Source organism: Pteropus alecto, unplaced genomic scaffold, assembly GCF_000325575.1.
Source record: "Pteropus alecto unplaced genomic scaffold, ASM32557v1 scaffold3, whole genome shotgun sequence".
Classification (NCBI taxonomy): Eukaryota; Metazoa; Chordata; class Mammalia; order Chiroptera; family Pteropodidae; genus Pteropus; species Pteropus alecto.
In genome coordinates this window covers 13334429-13353122 of record NW_006442484.1, presented here as the reverse complement: position 1 = coordinate 13353122, position 18694 = coordinate 13334429, and the positions used below count along the sequence as shown (strand labels likewise).

The 18694-nt window shown below is 40.7% G+C and overlaps 1 protein-coding gene across 6 annotated transcripts in view; it reads right to left on the bottom strand.

The window, feature by feature from the left end:
• The window catches only part of MGAT5 (mannosyl (alpha-1,6-)-glycoprotein beta-1,6-N-acetyl-glucosaminyltransferase), a 330189-nt gene that overhangs the window by 277606 nt on the left and 33889 nt on the right, over positions 1–18694 (bottom strand). For 3 of the 6 annotated variants that reach the window (XM_015596648.2, XM_025039241.1, XM_006921026.3), the window contains exon 2: positions 9592–9641. The exons of the other annotated variants lie outside the window; for them this stretch is intronic. The gene's annotated coding sequence lies outside the window, so the exon portion shown is untranslated. The remainder of the gene's footprint in view (positions 1–9591; positions 9642–18694) is intronic. 6 annotated transcript variants of the gene reach the window in all.

The following is an 18694-nucleotide window of genomic DNA, read 5'->3' as shown; positions in this document are numbered from 1 at the left end:
CAGAGTGGATAAAGAAGAGCATCGAACCACCGATATAGAGCATGGGGAAGCCAAGGACACTCAATCAGAATGGCAAGGAAAAAGAAGCCAAGAGTATAATAATTATTTAAGGAGCCTATGGGACACTATTAAATGTAAAAATATCCATGTCGTAGGGGTACCAGAAAAAACAAACAAACAAAAAAAACAACAAGACATTGAAGAGTTATTTGAAGAAATAATGATGGAAAACTTCCCTCACCTGGTGAAAGAAATAGACATACAACCCCAGGAAGCTCAGAGTCTCAAAAACCAGGAACCAAAAGAGGCTCACACCAAGATACATCATAATAAAATGTCAAAGGTTAAAGACAAAGAATCTTAAAAGCAGCAAGAGAAAAGTAGTTACCCACAAGGGAGCACCCATAAGAATGGCAGCTGATTTCTCAAAAGAAACTATGCAGGACAGAGAGAAGGACTTGGCACAAAATATTCAACGTGATGAAAATCCAAGAACTACGACCAAGAATATTTTATCCAGTAAAGCTATCATTTAGAGTGGAAGGACAAATAAAGAGCTTTCCAGACAAAAATTAGCTAAAGGAATTTATCAGTACCAAGCCGGTATTACAGAAAATGTTGGAGGGACTTCTTTAAGAAGAAAAAACATGTATCAAAAACAGGAATAAAGAATGATAATAACTACATTACTATCAACAGTTACCTCAAATGGAAAGAATTAAAATTAAGTGCTCCAACCAAAACACAGAGTGGCTGAATGAATAAGAAAACAAGACTTCTACATATGCTGCCTACCAGAGACTCACTTCAGATTAAAAGACACACAGACTAAAAGGAAGGGGATGAAAAAAGATACTGCTTTGATCGACCTAGAGGGCATTGCACTGAATGAAATGGATCGGATAGACAAATATCGTATTTCATGTAGAATCTAAAGAACAAAATAAAAGTGAAAATAAATTCATAGATACAGAGAATATTTTGAGGGCTACTAGATGGATGGAGGGTGTTAGCGAAAAAAGGCAAAGGAATTAAGAAGTACAAATGGATAGTTGCAGAATAGACTTGGAGATGTAGAAGGTAGCATGGGGAAGATGGTTAATGATGTAGTAATAAATATGTAAGGGGGAAGAGGGGTACTAGATTTAGTGGGGTGATCACTTTGCGAGTTATGTGGATCTCTGATCACTATGCTGTACAACTGAAACTGGTAATTATTGTATGCCAGCTATAATTGAAGAAAACTCACTGAATTGTACAATGTAAATACAAGCAATTAATTGGCTTTTATATTTCAGTAAAGCTGGGAGGAAGAGGTGGGGGAAGAGTATGAAACCGATACAAAAGGCAATAGAGCAGAATGGTCAAGAGTGAAGGGTGGGGAGCCAATTGGCTCAGGTTCGGATCCCAGTGGGAGACGCTGGACAAAGTTCTTGACTCCTACATCCCTCGGTCTCTATAATATGGAGATAATAGCAGCACAGTCAATTCTCATTATTCGCAGCAGTTATAGTCTATCAGGTCACCACAAATACTGAATTAACAATTACTGAACCAATGCTCCTAGGAAAATATAGGATTACGTTCCTGTAAGCCTCCAGTTACAACATGTCAACTGATGAGTACGTAAGCATGTTTTATATGTGTTTCTGTGTTGACAACTTATTTAATACATACTGTCGATTTATTAACATCGAACTCACAGCCATAACACTATAACTCATGCTCAAAGAAACAGACTTATCTAACACGTGTATTTTCTCTGCAAGGCATATTTTACAGCCTTCTAGCACTTAGGAACTTCAGACAGCACTTTAGCACTATGTTTAGGAGCCATTTAAAGGGTGAAATTACCTTAAAAATAAAAAAGAGAATAAAGCTCAAAAATGCCCCCAAAGTAGTACTAATTAAACCACAAAGAAGGCACTTATTTATAATAAGAGACCTGAAACAAGGCAAAGCATTACCTTGCTCAACCTCAACTGAGAATGTGGCAACTCAGATCTTCCTTCCTCCACTCTGTATGTCTTGCAAGTGGTCACAAAAGTTTCATAACGACTGATTTTAGCATTACAAATAAATTTTAACAAGTAGGTAAATTTGCAAATACAGAATCCACAAACAACAAAGATCCACTATGCCTCCCTGAGCGTAGCTCTAAAGATTTAGTGAATTAACACAGGCACACCTCGGAGACATGGCAGGTTCAGTTCCAGATCACCACAATAAGGTGAGTACCACAATAAAGCCTGTCACATAAATTTTTTGGTTTCCGAGTGCATATAAAAGTTATGTTTATATTATGCTGTATTCTATTAAGCATGCGAAAGGATTATGTCTAAAAAACAATGTGCATACTTTGATTGAAAAATACTTTACTGCTAAAAAATGCGACCCGTCATCCGAGCCTCTAGCAAGTCATAATCTTTGCTGGTGGAGGGTCTTGCCTCAATATTGATAGAAATGCAATATCTACAAAGTACTATAAAACGAGGTATGCCTGTACAGATAAAGCACTAAGAACACTGCCTTCCTAGCACACAGTAATGTTATATTCTATCAGGTCACTCAGCTAATGTTAGTTATTATTCAGGAGACAAATATGTCAATAAAATACTATGTGATGTGAAAAGCATAACAAAGTTATGGAAAAAAACACGTAGGCGGTACCAAAGAACCACAGAGGTGGGAATATGGCATGAAAGAAATCAAAAATCAAAATTCCTAAAATTTCTTCTCTAAAGCAATCTCTCAATCTGTTCATCTTCCTTTCTTTTCACCAAAAGGTTACACTCCTCGTGCCAGTCATCTACTATTTTTTCTCTCAAAGCCATTCTCCATACACCTTGCCCTTTTTGCAAGGCATCAAAGAAAACATTTCCCAAACTCCCTTGCCAAATGGTTTCAATGTTGGGTTGGCCTGTGGGAGACACTAATAGAAACTGGGAGGGCAGGCCCAGGGAAGAAGCCAGATCTGTCACCCTGTTTCCATTTGCCCAGGGCCAAGTCCTTCATGGATGCTGCTCTTTCCAGAGGACCTCACTTTCCACGTCTGATAACAACACTACCTCCCATTCCCCCTTGCAGCCCTAAGGGTAGGCTACCTTCTGGTTGCTGCAAATCTCTGGGTTACCACGCACTCTTTTTGGTGTCTCATCTCTTCTATCACCTACATGTCCTCTTTTCTGTAATAAGTTCTTTGTCCAAAATGGCTCATCCAGTTCTTCTGACATCCTACTAAGTAAACACCGGCTCAAAAAGGATACTACGCCCTGCAATTCTTCTGCCAAGTACGCCCCCACCCATCGCACACACCCCTGTCCCTCCCATACATCTCAGCTCTCACTTTCTGACTCTAGCTTCTCTGAATTGAGAGGCAATAAAGGGGTTTTGGTGTTTTGTTTTGTTTTTTAATTCACTGCTGCAAGAAAATAAAAGCACTTATAAAGGTATTAGAGCTACTTCTGCTTTTTATCGTTAGATTACTTCTGCCACCTTTCAACATGGGCTACTGACTACCCCGAAACGAATGGTCCCTTCCAGTTAAGTGTTATTTCTTTTTTAAAGATTAAGCATTACTCACAACTCAAAAATACCTTGATTTAAAAAAACAAAACAAAACAAAAAACAACAAAAAAAAAACCCAAATGCAGCCAATTTGGCACATACACTATTTACTCTCACAGTTGGCACCAGTCACTCCTGGCTGCTGACAATGACTTGTTGTAATCACTATCCATTAATTCTGAGACAACTTCCATTCTCTTTTCTTTCCATTGCTTCTTACATCCCAGTGCATAAAAACATAATGACTAACTAGAATCAACAGCAAGCATAAAAGAGGAATAAGCGAGTTCCTTTGGAAAAAATACAACAGTGAACAAGATTCTGATAAGTGAATCAAAGAAGCAGAAGGGGGGACCAAGAGGAATTGTGCTGCTCAGTGAACCCATGTTCTCTTCTTCTCCCTGGAGACACAGCTAGACTACTTTTCCCAGCAAGGTGTGGCCAGGTGACTGACCACTAACCACTAACTACTGCCAGGCCCAGCCAAAAAAATCCTCCCACGCTGGCTCCTCCATCTGTTCGCCACTTCCAGCGGCTGTACTGAACATTACTGCAAAGTAATCCTAGAGGGCCTATGTTCAAAAAGTCAGGGCCTATTAAGCCTCGGTCGCTAAATGACTTCTTAAAAGAGGTCATTTCCCCCCGCCCCCACCAGTCTAAAACCATAAACACAAAAAACACATACTGGGTAAAAAATAACTATACACACAGACACAGACACAGACGCACACACACAGATCCATTTGTTACAATAGGTCACTATGCAGAACATGCGCCTTTCAAAAGAGCTGGTCAGACATCCGGTCAAGGTGGCCAAGTAGGTATATGTAATAATCCCCAGCACACTCCTTCCAGAAGGATCTCGAAAAGGAGACTCACTCGGGCAAGGGGCTCAGGAATAAGCACCTGTTCCTGGTGCCACATTTCCTGTCAGGGAGAACAGTGCCACGCTGACCAACCACCACTCTGCAGCATAAAAACCATGATTCAGAGAGGGCAAGGTGGGCCTCCCAGCATACTAGGGCAGAAACAGATCTGAAATGCACATCTTCTATGTCAGAGCTACTCAAAGGGAAAGTAGTGTGGGCCAGTCCACAAAGTGTTTCTGGTCTGTGAAGAGATAAGTACCAAAATTGAGGGTAAGTGTTCTGGGAACTTTTACAGCAATTTGATAGGGTAAATTTATGTTTTTGAATCTAATAATAAAATTGAAGTCTTGTTATTTCGGACTTCCTTGTTTTTTTATTTCATTTTTCTAGTAATTGATTTTTATTATACCAGATCATGATGGCTTAGATTTTTAAAAAAGTATTGCATTTCTCTGAGCACCCCATGTCCCCAGGTTCTTCAGCCAAATTCCCAAGGCTAATGCACCCCCTTCTCCAATTCTTCCTGCCTCACCCTCACCTGGGCTCTCAATCCTCCTGGCTCAGCAACTTGCTCTACTCTTCTTTCCAAGGTGATGTCTCATTAAAGGGGTGGTGATAAACTCCCACAAGCCCCTCCTATGCGTGAGCTGTGGCTGCTGATTCCTGTAAGCCGTCTTGAGGCTCAGGTTCAAACAAAGAGTTAAGTGAACAATCAGTCGTCCATCAACACAGCTAAAATAACGTGGGCTGTGGTCCCAGAAAATGGCCACAGTGAAAGAAGAAATGACTAGAAACCTGTCAATGGGTCTTACCTACCTTAATTAACCTGACAGAGGCTGTCTATCCATCATCCTAAACCTGAAAGGCAAAGTGAAATGGCCTTCGCCTTTCTCCTCCAGGGAGATGGACATATATGGTAAAATCCCATACTGGTTTGGGGAGAAACGAGAGGTTACTTACAAAGCAAATTGTCTGTGTGTGGCATCAAGTATGATGAAGTATTATGTGAAGGGAATGGATGGGAAGATAGCATTGGCTCTGCCAAGCAGGACCTGCTGAATTGTCCATTACGAGGGAGTCCTGAAGTAGCTAGAGAAAAGGACTTACACACACACACCTCCTTGAAACTGAATGAGGACGAAAACAAATGGCAATGACATAACAGAATGAACAAAGGAAACTGGAAGTATAAGGGCAGACCCAGGTAGCACCAATCTTCTTCAGAGCATGGATATGCTGGGGCTTGGTGTAGATCTGGGCTCCAGGCAGACCGCATTTTTTAGAACTTCCAGGGACGAAAGGACAGTGACCTTCACATAAGCCCACCTAAGCATCTTTTCATAGTTAAGAAACATCTTTCATATCTGTCATCGGCGAGATAAGAAAGGCAGAGAGCCTAGGGGGAAGTATATTAGTGAGTGTTCTAGTAAGTCTCTGTGCTTCTTTGGATAGTTGAAAAAATTTTAAATAATGTTTTCAAGCAAAGCCAGAGAACAGACACAGGATGCTGTTTTAAATAAATGCTCTTGCCATGAACTGGGAATTCTGATTAGATCCAGTCAAAACCAGACACGCTTTATGAAGACAACTCCTCTGCTGCTCCACGTTTAGCCTGGTGACAAGTGGCTGCCCACAGCCCTGACCTCGGCCTCTGCAGCCCCACCTTTCCCTTGGGCCTGGAGAAAAGCAGTGTTTCTTCCACTGTGCTCCTCTATCAGTAATGGGTAGTAGCCATCTGGAATGCAGTCTTATGGCCTCCAAGGCACTTCTTGGGCTCTGAGAAAGAAGGCTGAGATGGATTACCAACATGCACCACAAAGCGCCAGGAAGGACACAAACATTCCCCTCAGCTGACAATCTTTTCAAAGCCTACGGCCACCATCAACCTGGCTCGAGAGCCTGTTCCTGCACCCCTGCCACCTGGCAAGCTATGTACTGGAGTTAGCTGTGCAACACACAGACAAGGTTACGCACTGAGGTTTCGTAAGATGTGACTAACGTCCTGGGAACCACAGGAAGAAATCTGACCACAGGCAGCAAAGGTATATGATTTTAATTCCTTCTAAGGCCTGCTGTCTAAATCTCTTGCTACGCAGCTTCCAAGATTACTCGTCTTTGATGCCAATAGGGAAACATCGTTAATGTTAAATCTCATAACCTGGCATTGTTGATTAATGTATTTCAATGTCTGCAACACCAAGATAAAAACAGTCATGTGCTGCATGATGACATTTCAGTCAATGACAGATCACATATATGACGATGGTCCACGAAGATTATAATGGGGCTGAAGAATTCCTATCACCTACCGATATGGTAGCCATCATAGTATCACAGCACAATGTATCTGTGGTGATGGTGTTATAAACCTACAGCACATCCAGTCGTATAAAAGTACAGCACACACAGCTACGTACAGTACATTACACTCGATAATGACAGATGACCATGTTACTGGCTTATGTAGTTACTATACCTTTTATCGTTATTTTAGAGTGTACTTATAAAAATGTTTGTTGTAAAAAACATGCTGGCAGTAGCCTCATATAGCTCTTGTTCACTGCATCTCTTGATTAGGTCTTTTCCTCGTGTGCCTGATTTAGTCTCGTGTTGTTTTGTACAGTAACATGCTGTAGCCTAGGAGAAATATGCTCTACCACATAGCCTAGGTGTGTAAAAGGCCGTACTGTGTGTGTAGTGCACTCTGATGTTTACATGATGAAATCACCTAACGACGCATTTCTCAGAACGTGTCCTCCTTGTTAAGCAACGCAAGACAAAATTGTTCTACCTAAATCTTGTCTTCTTTACATTCATTAGTTCAGCTCATCATGCTGCCACATGCCAGGTTCCGTGTTAGCCACTGGTGGTATGAAGAGCAATAGGACCAAGAAATTTACAGTCTAGAAAGACCCACAGTATGTAAAACGCATTCCAATTTCATTCTGCCCTTTCTCTTCTTTCTTTGGCAATATAAGTTCACATGACCTATTGGAATGGCTTTGGTTTTAGTTTTTATTTTTTACCATGAACACTACATTTTTCACTTTAGTATGTGAAGAAATAAAGCTCAAAAATTGGTTCTTTCAGAAATTAGGGTATAAGAAAACCAGGTATAGGATCTACCTAGCCATTTGAGAAACATCTTCCAACATCAATTTCCCAGTAATATCCTCTCTTACCACAGGCTCTATGGTAGTCAGAATTAAAGAGTCATTTGTTCTTAGAAGCCAAAAATCTTCCTGATCCACACTGACTCATAGTTACACATAAAACCAAGCATAAAGCCAGGACAACTTCTTCCTATCTAAATCAGAAGAGAGATGATTTTACAATATGGGAGAACAGAGAGCTGCTTCTCCACCTTCTGGAAGACCCAACTATATTTCCACATTCCTGGGTGTTGCCTAAGCATGTAGAGGCCGTGTACTTTATATTCTGAAGGCTATTTAAGGATTATAGGAAATGCAAACTCATCTGTGATATGGCTTTCAAGTTATAAATGTCAATGACAGCCAAGTCTGCTGCGTTGGGAACTCCTCCAACAACAGGTTGACGACAACCCAATTCGACGGCTCTGGAGGAGGCTGACAGACAGCTGCTCTTTCAGTAGTTATTCCTAAAGGAGCCAAGAGGCGTCTCCAAAGGCAGCCAGGTATGACATGCTGAGGGGGGACGGTGACAACATATTCGGTAGCAGATAGACACAGCTCAGGAGTGCCACACGACGCCAACATGTCTGTCTGCTCCATGAAGGCTGTCAACCACACACAATGCAGAGCTGAGAGCAAGAGGGAGGTGCAGACACTGTCATAACAACAACAAAAATCATAGCACAGGAAAGGCAGAAAGATCCTTCCCACAGCATAAGCCACAGCAACTAGGTATCAGAGACCAGGGACCCAGCTCCAAGTCTCCATGATGCCAGCCTGCTATCCCCATCTGCCATGCCTGGCAACTTACGGAGAGTGGTGAACGAACTTCCCTATCTGCCAACACTAATTTCGGAACAGACTCTTGAAGAGAGACTGTTCAGTTAACCAGTCTCTGAAATGAAGTCCCATTTCCATTAAATGATGTGTGTGATGTGTGCACATAGGGAGGGAAGGAGGGTTGAATTAAATATGCTTCTTGCATCTCAGATAAATTCCACATCTTTAGAGATTCAAAATCCCTTTGAGGTTCTGAAGGAGACACTTATTGTTTCTCTGGTTTCTCCCAGGGGAATAAACTCTCAAGGTGACACCAGAGAGAAGCCTCTGATAAAAGTCACATGGTCACATGATCTTCTAGCTCTAACATTAAGGCTTTTATTCACATCAAACAGTCGTGTCTGCTTGTGAGTTGCTGGGGAGTTTTTCTCCTGTGATGTTGTTAGAGACAAGATTTTTTTCAAAGAGTCACATATATAAAAGAAACAAGAATTAGGAATGTTTAATGTTTCGTTCTGTTAGCCCCATATCCTTGACACCCAAATCCTGTCAGCCTGTGAAGTCCAAATATTCTGCTTCCAAGTTGAATGTCTGATTTTTCAAGGTAACTCTCAAGGGTGGCCTGGACAGTGGTTTTAAGTGCTACAGACTATTCAGACAGAAATAGTAAATAAAGACGTATTTAACAAATTACTTCTTCTATAAACTATGTTCATAACTGGGGACTAAGAAGACTGTAGTCGTTGAGCAATGGTTCCTCGATAAGACACAATTGAGTGACTGTGCAATCTTTATGAGTCACACTCCCGTTCATTGCCTTTTTTTATGGTCACTCCATGTCAGGTCTGCTCTGAAGAGATCAGCCCTTCTGTGTAAGAGTCACTAGCCATAATGAAGTTCGATAGATCTGTATTTGATAAAAATCAAATAAAGTAATAAATGGCCTTCTGCCCTAGTCACTTTACTAATTCTAGACAGATGAAATATCCTCGCCTGATTTTCCTAAAAGATCAAGTCCACCAGACCTTAAACAGATAGCCAGAGATGTCCCCTCAATATCGGGTGGCACCGGTAAGGCCCCTGGTTGGCCCCTAGGGACTATGGTATATTTTGATGGTTCCAAACACTAACATCTGACTCAACTATTTGGTCCTCTCCTTCCCAAGGGCAAACATCCTGATCTGTGCTTAGCCGGGTAAATATTTGCTTACTACAATACTTACATGGCCTAATGGATCCTCTGTCAATGTCCACCTTGGAACAGTAATCACTCCTGAAATCACAAGGACAGAGACATTTTTAAGTTTCTCCTCTTTAATGACTTGATATACTACAAACAGGCTGACAAAAGCTTCTGTGAACTTTGCTTCTCTCATTTTAGAACCTGAGTGACTTTTAAGATGGTCTCCCTCCCGCCAGAAAAAAAAGGATACTTAAAAATAGCTAGGTGGGAGGCCCTATCACTTCAACATCCCGTGGCATTCACCTAAAAAATTGTATTATCTCACTTGCTAGGCTCCAACTCCATCCATTATTAGTTCAGCAGAAGTAAGGCTGCATTTGGCAAAGACAGAGCATCCGCTCAAAACTGCTCGTTAGTCCAAGTCTCAGGAGGAATTAAACTAAAGCTTTTAACAATCCTAATGCTTTCTGGACTTGACCACATTAATACACACATAAAGTCCCAAGTATATGTATACACAGAATTTCAAAAACAGATAGCTCTATTATAAAAAAAACTAGGAGTTTGCAGTAAGATCAAGCCAACTGGATTACATGTCTGTTCATACAAATACAACAGATTACTTATAGCTGCTTCACCTTGAATAAAACAATGAAAAGGCATTTTAGAAATGTATCTACTATGTGCTTCTATATAGTTAACATTTTCCCTCTATAAAACATCTTTTTTTAAAAAAGGGAGAGAAATGTGTCTTTTGACAGATACATACAGTGAGTGTGTTTCTAGTATTTTTGGAATTTATCAGCAGAGAATTACAAAACTGAAAGAGCTCGATAGGGAGGCAAGGAGAGAGAGAGAGGAGGAAGGAGGAAAAAAAATAAAGACCACGTTGCACAGATACAGCTTCAAGTTGACTGCCCACAGATTTTTCTAAGACTGACCAACTGGTCTACCTTCCACTTATGGACCTCATAGAAGAACACATACGATTTTCTGCTGGAAAATCTGAGAAAGTTTTGTTATTTTTAATCCAAAGAAACCAATTCCTTCTTTGTATGGTCTGCAGCATATAACTACCATTCACAGCATTAACATTTTTTGTCTTTGTCAACAATCTGAGCAATACCAGAAAGTTATACACCGAGGGACTGGGGAGAGCAGGCTCAATCTGCAGCCATTCCAAATCCACTGTCTCCATGAAACAGTTGCCTCAATAAATGCTTACTAAAGAAGGATGGAGTGTTGGAAGGAACTGAATCAATGCCGGTAACCATGTGGCCACTTTTTATACCAGCTTCTGTTTGAGATAGCTTTGAGGTGAAGGATGGTTTTTGAAACTTGATCATCATGATACAGAAAAAGCTGCTAACTCCAGTAAGTCCAGTCACCAAGATATATTTTGAGAAAACAATCCTATGCATCTTGGTCAACATCAAAACACCTCATTCACGTGGAGTGGTATAGACTAATAAAACGAAAACCCATGTGCCTCGGACCTAAATAATATCAACTTCAGTGCTTTTACTCCTTTCCATGTTTTCATAAACATCTCACTCAGTAGTTATATGGCAATTTTCCTTGTGAGTATTGAGATCAAGTAGGTGACTTATTAATCATACCAGTAGTAACAATGTAAGATTCAAAAAATCATTCATGACATAACCAAAAAAAAAAATTCATTACCCTTTACCTCCCCCAATGCTTTCAAATTTGGATTTTTCTTTAATAATACACTAATTAAGAATTCAATCTTGATTTTACCTTAAGAATCAGATAAGCTACTCCCAGAATTATATGAAAACTATTAAATTATCCTTGGCTGTATACATTACCAAAATTCATAATTATCAAGAAACCAAAAGGCCATTCACTTCTGATTCTAGGCAAAATTTTAATGTTCAACTAACCTTAAATATCATTTCCTGAGGAGCCAAGAATATAAACGGAAAGTTTATAGCCGTTTCATCTGTGTCTGTAGATAAAGAAAACGGTGAAGGAAGTTCCCCTTCTCCTTCCTAATTTTCAAAACAGCATCACTCCACAGCTTTCAAGATTTCACCCGAAGGTACCTTTTCTGGGGATTAACAGGCTCCTCAATCTCTTCTTGGGCTTATGTTTTGATTTTCCTTTCTTAATTATACCGAAACTGTGAAAGCATTTATAAACAGAGATCATGGGAATGCAATTCAATCTAGAACGAATAAAGCAGCAATTCCAGGGGACAGTGAAAGAGTAGCTAGAAAAAACTAGAATCCTATTTTCAACCAACATTTACCGCTTTCATTTTACATTTTGCATAAAAGATATTGCAAATGGCCCACAAACAAAATAATCTACTTGGATCAGCTCTGCACTCTAGGGAGGCACGCTATTAGAAATCTGCATTTGAGTTTCTTGCCTACACCTCCCACCCTCATTCAAAGCATCTCAAAGGTGGGCCATGATAAAGCAAGCAGGTTCACGAACCACCTCTGCAGTGTCTACTTTGGACCTGAAGACACAATGGTGGCCAATTCTAGACCTGTGGTCTCACACCTCTCCACTCCCTTCATGCCCTTCAGCACTGGAATCCATCTGGTTGATCCCTTTTCGATTTTACACCCAAGCTTTTCATCTTCTTGTTCCCTATGTACAATGTCTCTTCAGAGAATCATGAATCTTGATGCAAAAACAACCATGGGCATAACTCAAAGCAGGCTTTCCCTCTCTCCTTTGTCACAGCCTAAAAAGCAAAAGTGGCTCACTGAGAAACCAAAGAAAACAGCTGATGGGAGTTTATGGCTCTGCCTAAAATATCTTCATGTCTAGGGAAAAGATTTCAAATGATAAGACTATCCAGTGGTATACAATAGAAACAAATCATGACTATGTTTATAAGCTTTAAGTCATTCAATCTTCCTTATTGAACATCAGATGGTCACATAAACAAAGACTCCATAATTATAATACTGGCTTCACATGGCTTGCATCTTATGTTGGGTAGAGCAGATGAATTTACCACACATTGAAATTTTGCCCATTTACAAAGATCTAGAGTGGTCTTGGACATTAGACCTTACGAAATCTTAACCTTAAATATGTTTGGTTTCATTATACTTCAACGAACTTTCTAAGATCTTCCCATTTCATTGAAGCCTTCCAAAGTATAATCAAATCTAAATGTGCCCCACATTGCTCAAACTGCCCGGACTCAAACACAGAGGTCCAACCGTCATAAACCGTGTGAGGACAACCAAGTGCCTCTCCAAGCCTCTGACTTCTTATTTCAATCAGAAGAAGTCACAGTGCCTCAGCCAGAAATAATGGCGGGGATTCACAAACACTACAGAAGCAAAATACAGCCTCCACGTCGGAGAGGCAAAGGGCACTCTACTAACATTAGCAATTATTACTGTGGTTGCTATCGCTATAAAAGGATAATAAATAACAAAAGGGCAGTTCTAGAAACAGAAGCTGAAACCACAGCCACCAGTGGTGCCTGACGTGTTACATTTTCATTTTGCTGAGAGCTCTTTTGTCGGGCAGCTGTGACAATGACAACGATTTAGTGCCTTGGAACCTAGAATACCCTTAGTTAAAATGATTGTTCTACATATGGACCCTAGGTAAAGTGTGTTTGATTTACAAATGAGAAAAAAAAAAAATTCAAACTGACATCTGAATTCATCACTAACTTGGATTATAGAGATAATATTTGTAACCAACAAAGTTTACCCAAGGTTATACCAAGACATGACGACAGCAGTCCAGGAGACCACTTATCTAGGTTTGCAACTATTTTTAATGTTCATTTACAGTGTCATAAAGAGCACATCCCCTTTACAAAACTTGAATGCCACCCCAAACAAAATTTGGTATTTTCACCAAAATTATTTTAACAGGTGCTAGGGAATTAATCTTAAAACTGTGTCTGGAACCATCCCCAAGTTACACCTGGTTCTGCCCCTTAGCCTTAGCCGTAGTGTAGGCAGGCCCTGAACAGGTAACGTGAACATCATCTGGGAAGTTGGAACACAAACTCAGTGCCTCACGTGCCTACTGAATGAGGAACCCAGCCCATCCGGGCAATCTGAACAAGTCCTGCAGAAGATTCGGAAGCATGCTCAAGTTTGAGAACTACTGCCAACAGGCTATTAACACGTGGGCTGGGACATCACTTCAGATAGCTCTTTTCCTTAAAACCCTCTCTGGCATTTTTCTATTCCTTAAAAATCTTCTATAGGGTGATGTCAACTGTTCCTTTCTATTTTTAAATCCTCATGATGAGGCTGAGGATGATTCATTCAGCGCCTTATGTGATCTTTTTAACGGTAAGGCTCCTTCTCTTTCACCCCTAATGGAAGATGACTGCTGCCTGTTATTTCTGATTTAATTACAGGCACAATCCAGTAACAAAAGCCTGTCCTTTATCAACCTCAGCAAAAGCCATAATAGTGTTATAATTATAACGCTCCATTCTTTTCCATAATGTGTTCATAATAATGTATCCTCTGAAACTGATCATACCACATGTCATAACAAAGGAACACAACACCCAGGGTCAAATTTAGTTTATTGTAAATAGAAATCAAAAATGTAAGTGTTTAGGCAAACCTTTTTCAATTGACAGGAAACAAGTATACATTAACTATCTGGCTTTAACTCAATTATCTCAGTGAAATATGAAAACAAGAAAGTTGATTTAATACTTACTATGGGTCCTCAGATGACCTCACGATACTGAATGGTCTTATCAACAGATACTACCCATCATCTAACTAATTATCAAAGCAAGAAGCATTAAGGTACATTTCTTAAATACTCCTTTTCTATATCTTTTATTTGTTGAAGTGTATATTAATCCAAAGAAGTTAATTTCATACCTGCTGTGAAACAAGCTGATGAATTGTGAATACTAACATATTATTAATTTCCCTTTCCTTTTAGATGAATTTCATTCTTAAGCTGGGTAAGAAAGGCGAGATTAATGACATCTGGAAGACAATATTCAGTTCTTGTAAGATATTAAATCAACCTCACGTGTTCAAGTAAACAGAACCTAGACAAATAGTAATGGAATCATCTCTAGGAGGTGTCCGAGGTGCCATGCAAATAAATGCCCAGAACCCCAGAAAGCATTTAAGCCGTAAATTCCAGTTAATACTCTTCTGGGACAAGAGAAGAATGAAAGCTGGAATTCTGAAGACCGCAATATGCACTGATAAACTCGTGCCCTTAACATTGACTGAACGGTTTAATTTATTTATCATACTACATGTAAGTCTCAATTTTCCAAGGGTCCCTCTGTGTATTACTTAGCCTCTTTATACCCTTGTCTTCTCTCGACTCTCTGTGACAATCTCAGGACTCCTGGGCTCAACACGTGTGAAGAGACAGGTCTCCCTCATCAGAGGATATGAAGAAAAAGAGCATGAATTCAGTTTCATCATGCAGTTTTAGACAGCCAGGGACCTTGGTGTATATATGCTAATCCTATTTTGATAATAAGGCCACCATGAATTGAGAACCTGCTATGTGCCAAGACCCTAGGAGCTCTGTGTTATCTAACATAACAGCTCTTTGAGGTAGTACTATTATACACATTTTGCAGTTAAAAACCTGAAGCTCAGAAAGCTAAATATCTCCTGTGGGTGACCTCCATCTTCACACAGGCCTGTCAGGCTCCCATACCATACCGCTTCTCTAGGAACACGAGTAAACAGTCCATTTACGGCTGCCTAGACATTATTCCAGAAGATCCAAAAGCCTCACGCACGCCCTTTTCCTCTAAGAAGCTTCCCTGCCTACTCCAGTTCCAACTGACCCAAGTCTTTGAATTCCAACATTTAAATACAATTTCCCAAATCTATGCTATTAGATTTTCGAACGTCCACTAGAATACCCTGTGTCTAAAGAAATCTCCCCTCACAAACAAGTCCACCCAACTAAGACCAATATCCAAGTCCCAAATGCAGCCATCAGTTACCTCTGACCATTGTCTGGAGCAGTGCTCTCCAGTATGACAGCTACTACTACATGTGGCTATTTAAATTAAAACTTCTTTAAAAAATTCAGTTCCTCAGACATACTAGTGACATACCAAGTGTTCAACAGCTACATGGGGCTAGTGGCTATTAAGGTAGACAGCATAAATACAGAACATCTCCTTCATGGCAGAAAGTTCTAGTAGCCAGCGCTGGTGTAGAGACATTTCAGGAGAGCACCTTTTCATCTCATATCCTACAAACAACTGTGCGAGAGGACAGAGCCTCTTCACTACAAAACTAGCTATGGGCTTCATCAGACTAACTGGGGCATAACGGTGTCTTTAGCTATCACCTTTTAAGAAACAGCATGCCTTGAGATGTTAGGCCACTTGGTAAACTTATAAAAGCCGACCCACCACATAGAACAGAAAGCGTCAGAAGTGAGAGGTAAGAAGAAACTATCATCATAAACCCTTCCATTCAGGAATAAGCAGGAGCAGCCGCACACACACGCAGGGCCACCCACACAGGGCCATCCCTGAGGCAAAACCTCACCAAACTCTCTCCCAGTGAGGAGTTAGTCTTTGCTATTTCTCCTTGGCAAGTCATGGCCCTCAAATTTGGTCTCTCATTTCTAATTATTAAGGAAATCAATGCAAAGAAACCACTTTTCGAATCACGGTATTTCATACCATTCTCACTTACTTGCTTCACTAAAAGTTGGATAATTACAATGAGATAAGGTCTCATGACAGTGACAGTCTGACAGGAGGCTAGACAAGAGAGCCTCAGTCCCTTCCATGATACCTGACCTGGAGGGTTACTTAAAAGATTTCTAGGAATTAAAATCTTGAGAAATTTGGGGTATAGCACCTATTTGGGGGAGGAGCCTAAAATACAGTGTTGGTTACTGCTGGATTAGAACAGCCCCAGGTCGGACATGTGGTGATAAACAGGCAAGGTCAATGATCTTACAACCTGCAAGTGCCCTAAATGTGCATTTCTTCTCTCCCCTCTGTTCTTCTTTGCTTTTCTCTTCTTCCCTCCCCATTGTCTATGCACCAGGCCCAAGGTTGAACTCTATGCCCAAGACAAGCCAGCTCTCATAGCTGTCAATACTGGTTTATACAGTTGTGGATTAAAGTCTGAATGTCCCCCACCCCAACCCACGTCCCCCCACCCGCTCCAACCCCTTTAGGTAATTTTAGGAACTTCCCATGGTGTCAGATTCAAATTGGTATATAGTGCAGACCTAGGCCTCTCACACCGCAATGATAAAGTAACACACGAGAACTTTGTAAAGTTAGGACAAGAAATTAAGGTAGAGAGTTTTCTAATAAATATGCAAATCAATTCATCCTGGGGGCAGCAGGTAATGATAAACTAACATATTCCTCCCCTAGAGCCTATGAAAGTCATCTAATCCCGGATAAGTGTTCCTCTTTCCTGAGTTCCAACTCAGTCACATCAGCAAGGCCGATTTCTGCCTCTTCCCAGGTTATTCACCTTTGCTTAAGGACCACAGCCAGCCAGCTGAAACACTAACCCTGATGAGAGTCCCAACATTAACCATTTCCAGCCCAGCAGCTCACAACAATAGCTTTGTAACCTGGCAGACCTTTCTCCAGCCTCATCCTCCCCACCCCCAACCCCACTCCCAATCCATGTCTGACCACCTGCCAGACAGACCTTGGGAAATGCCCTGAAGGCAAGGCCTTTCTGCTCCAATAAGGTGGCTTCAGCAGCATCATCTCTAAGTCCAGGGGCCCAGGAGGCCCAAGAGGCCAACCTTTGGCTCAGGTCCCTCAACTGCTGGAGGGGAGAGGAAGAGCAAGAAGCCAGATGTCACAAGTTATATAAGTTACTAGGTAATCAGGTTCCCACCAGAAATATGTGCCTTCTCAGTGATGGTCTTAATCCATCTGGACCCAAACTTGCAATATCTCCAAAGTATGCCTGTACATGCTACATCTACTCTGAGAAACTCTCCCAAACCTGAAGTGCCTGCTCCCTCCTGTGTATGGTAACACCCATAACCATACTGTCAACTCAAGAGCAGGACATGTCTGACACTTCCTGGCATCTCTGAGTAGCATTTTAGACCCACAACATTACACAAAAATCAACACTTTGCAAGTATTTGATAACCCACTATCCATGCTTGCAAATTCATTGTTCCAACAGTGGATGTCTCAGACCACAAGATCTCTTAATGTATTGTCTGCACACCGGGAGCCCCTGAAGGCTCTGTGCTGAGGGATGGAGACCAGGCTCTGACTCCAGCTGCCTCGTGAATTCCAGCTCCACCATTTATTTATCCAGCAAGGTACTTAACATCGCTAAGCCTCTTTTCATGTTCTGGGCATCAAAGATAATTACCAACCCCCACCCCCACCAAGGTCACTGAGCATCAGATAGGGACAAAGACAAAGCATTTAACATAGTGCCTAGCACACAGTAGGCCTTCAATAAATGTTACCTCTATCCCGTTTTCTCCTATTACACCTCCTTAAGGGCACATGTAGCACAGTAGAAACAACATGGTTAGGGGAATAAAACTGACCTGTGTTCAAATCCCAACTCTGTTCTGACCCTAGCTCTGGAACCTTAGGGAAATTATTCAACCACTCAGCTTCAGCATTTTTATCTGTATGATGAAATTAATAATCAACCTCAAAGAGTTAGTCTAAGAATTAAATGAAGGAAAAGTTCTCAAGTACATAGTCAACAACCCAATTAGATTTTACTAAATGTTATGATTCAGTCAAAACACAACTGGAAATGGAAAAAAACCTGTGCCCTCCTCACTCACATCACTGTCATCTCTTTTCGGTCACTGTAAGTCCATAAAACAGGCCCTACCACCTCTGAGAGTCTTCAGCCATGGTCTCCAAGAGTGAATGTAAGAAAATTACATTGAGAGCTGGAAGGAGACCTATTTCTTTAAGACAAATATGTGCATCCTCATTTTTATCTCTTTGCCAAATTCCAAATATTCATATCTACTCATATTTACACATAACACTTGTAATGTCATTCCCAAAAGGAAAATACACTAATACTATTGGTTACTTTTTTTAAAACGAGTCTAGGATTGAAACCACTCTAACAAAAAAAGAACCCAAAATACTGAGACAGAAAAAAATCCAGATTTGAAATGAATATTCAAACAAGTGG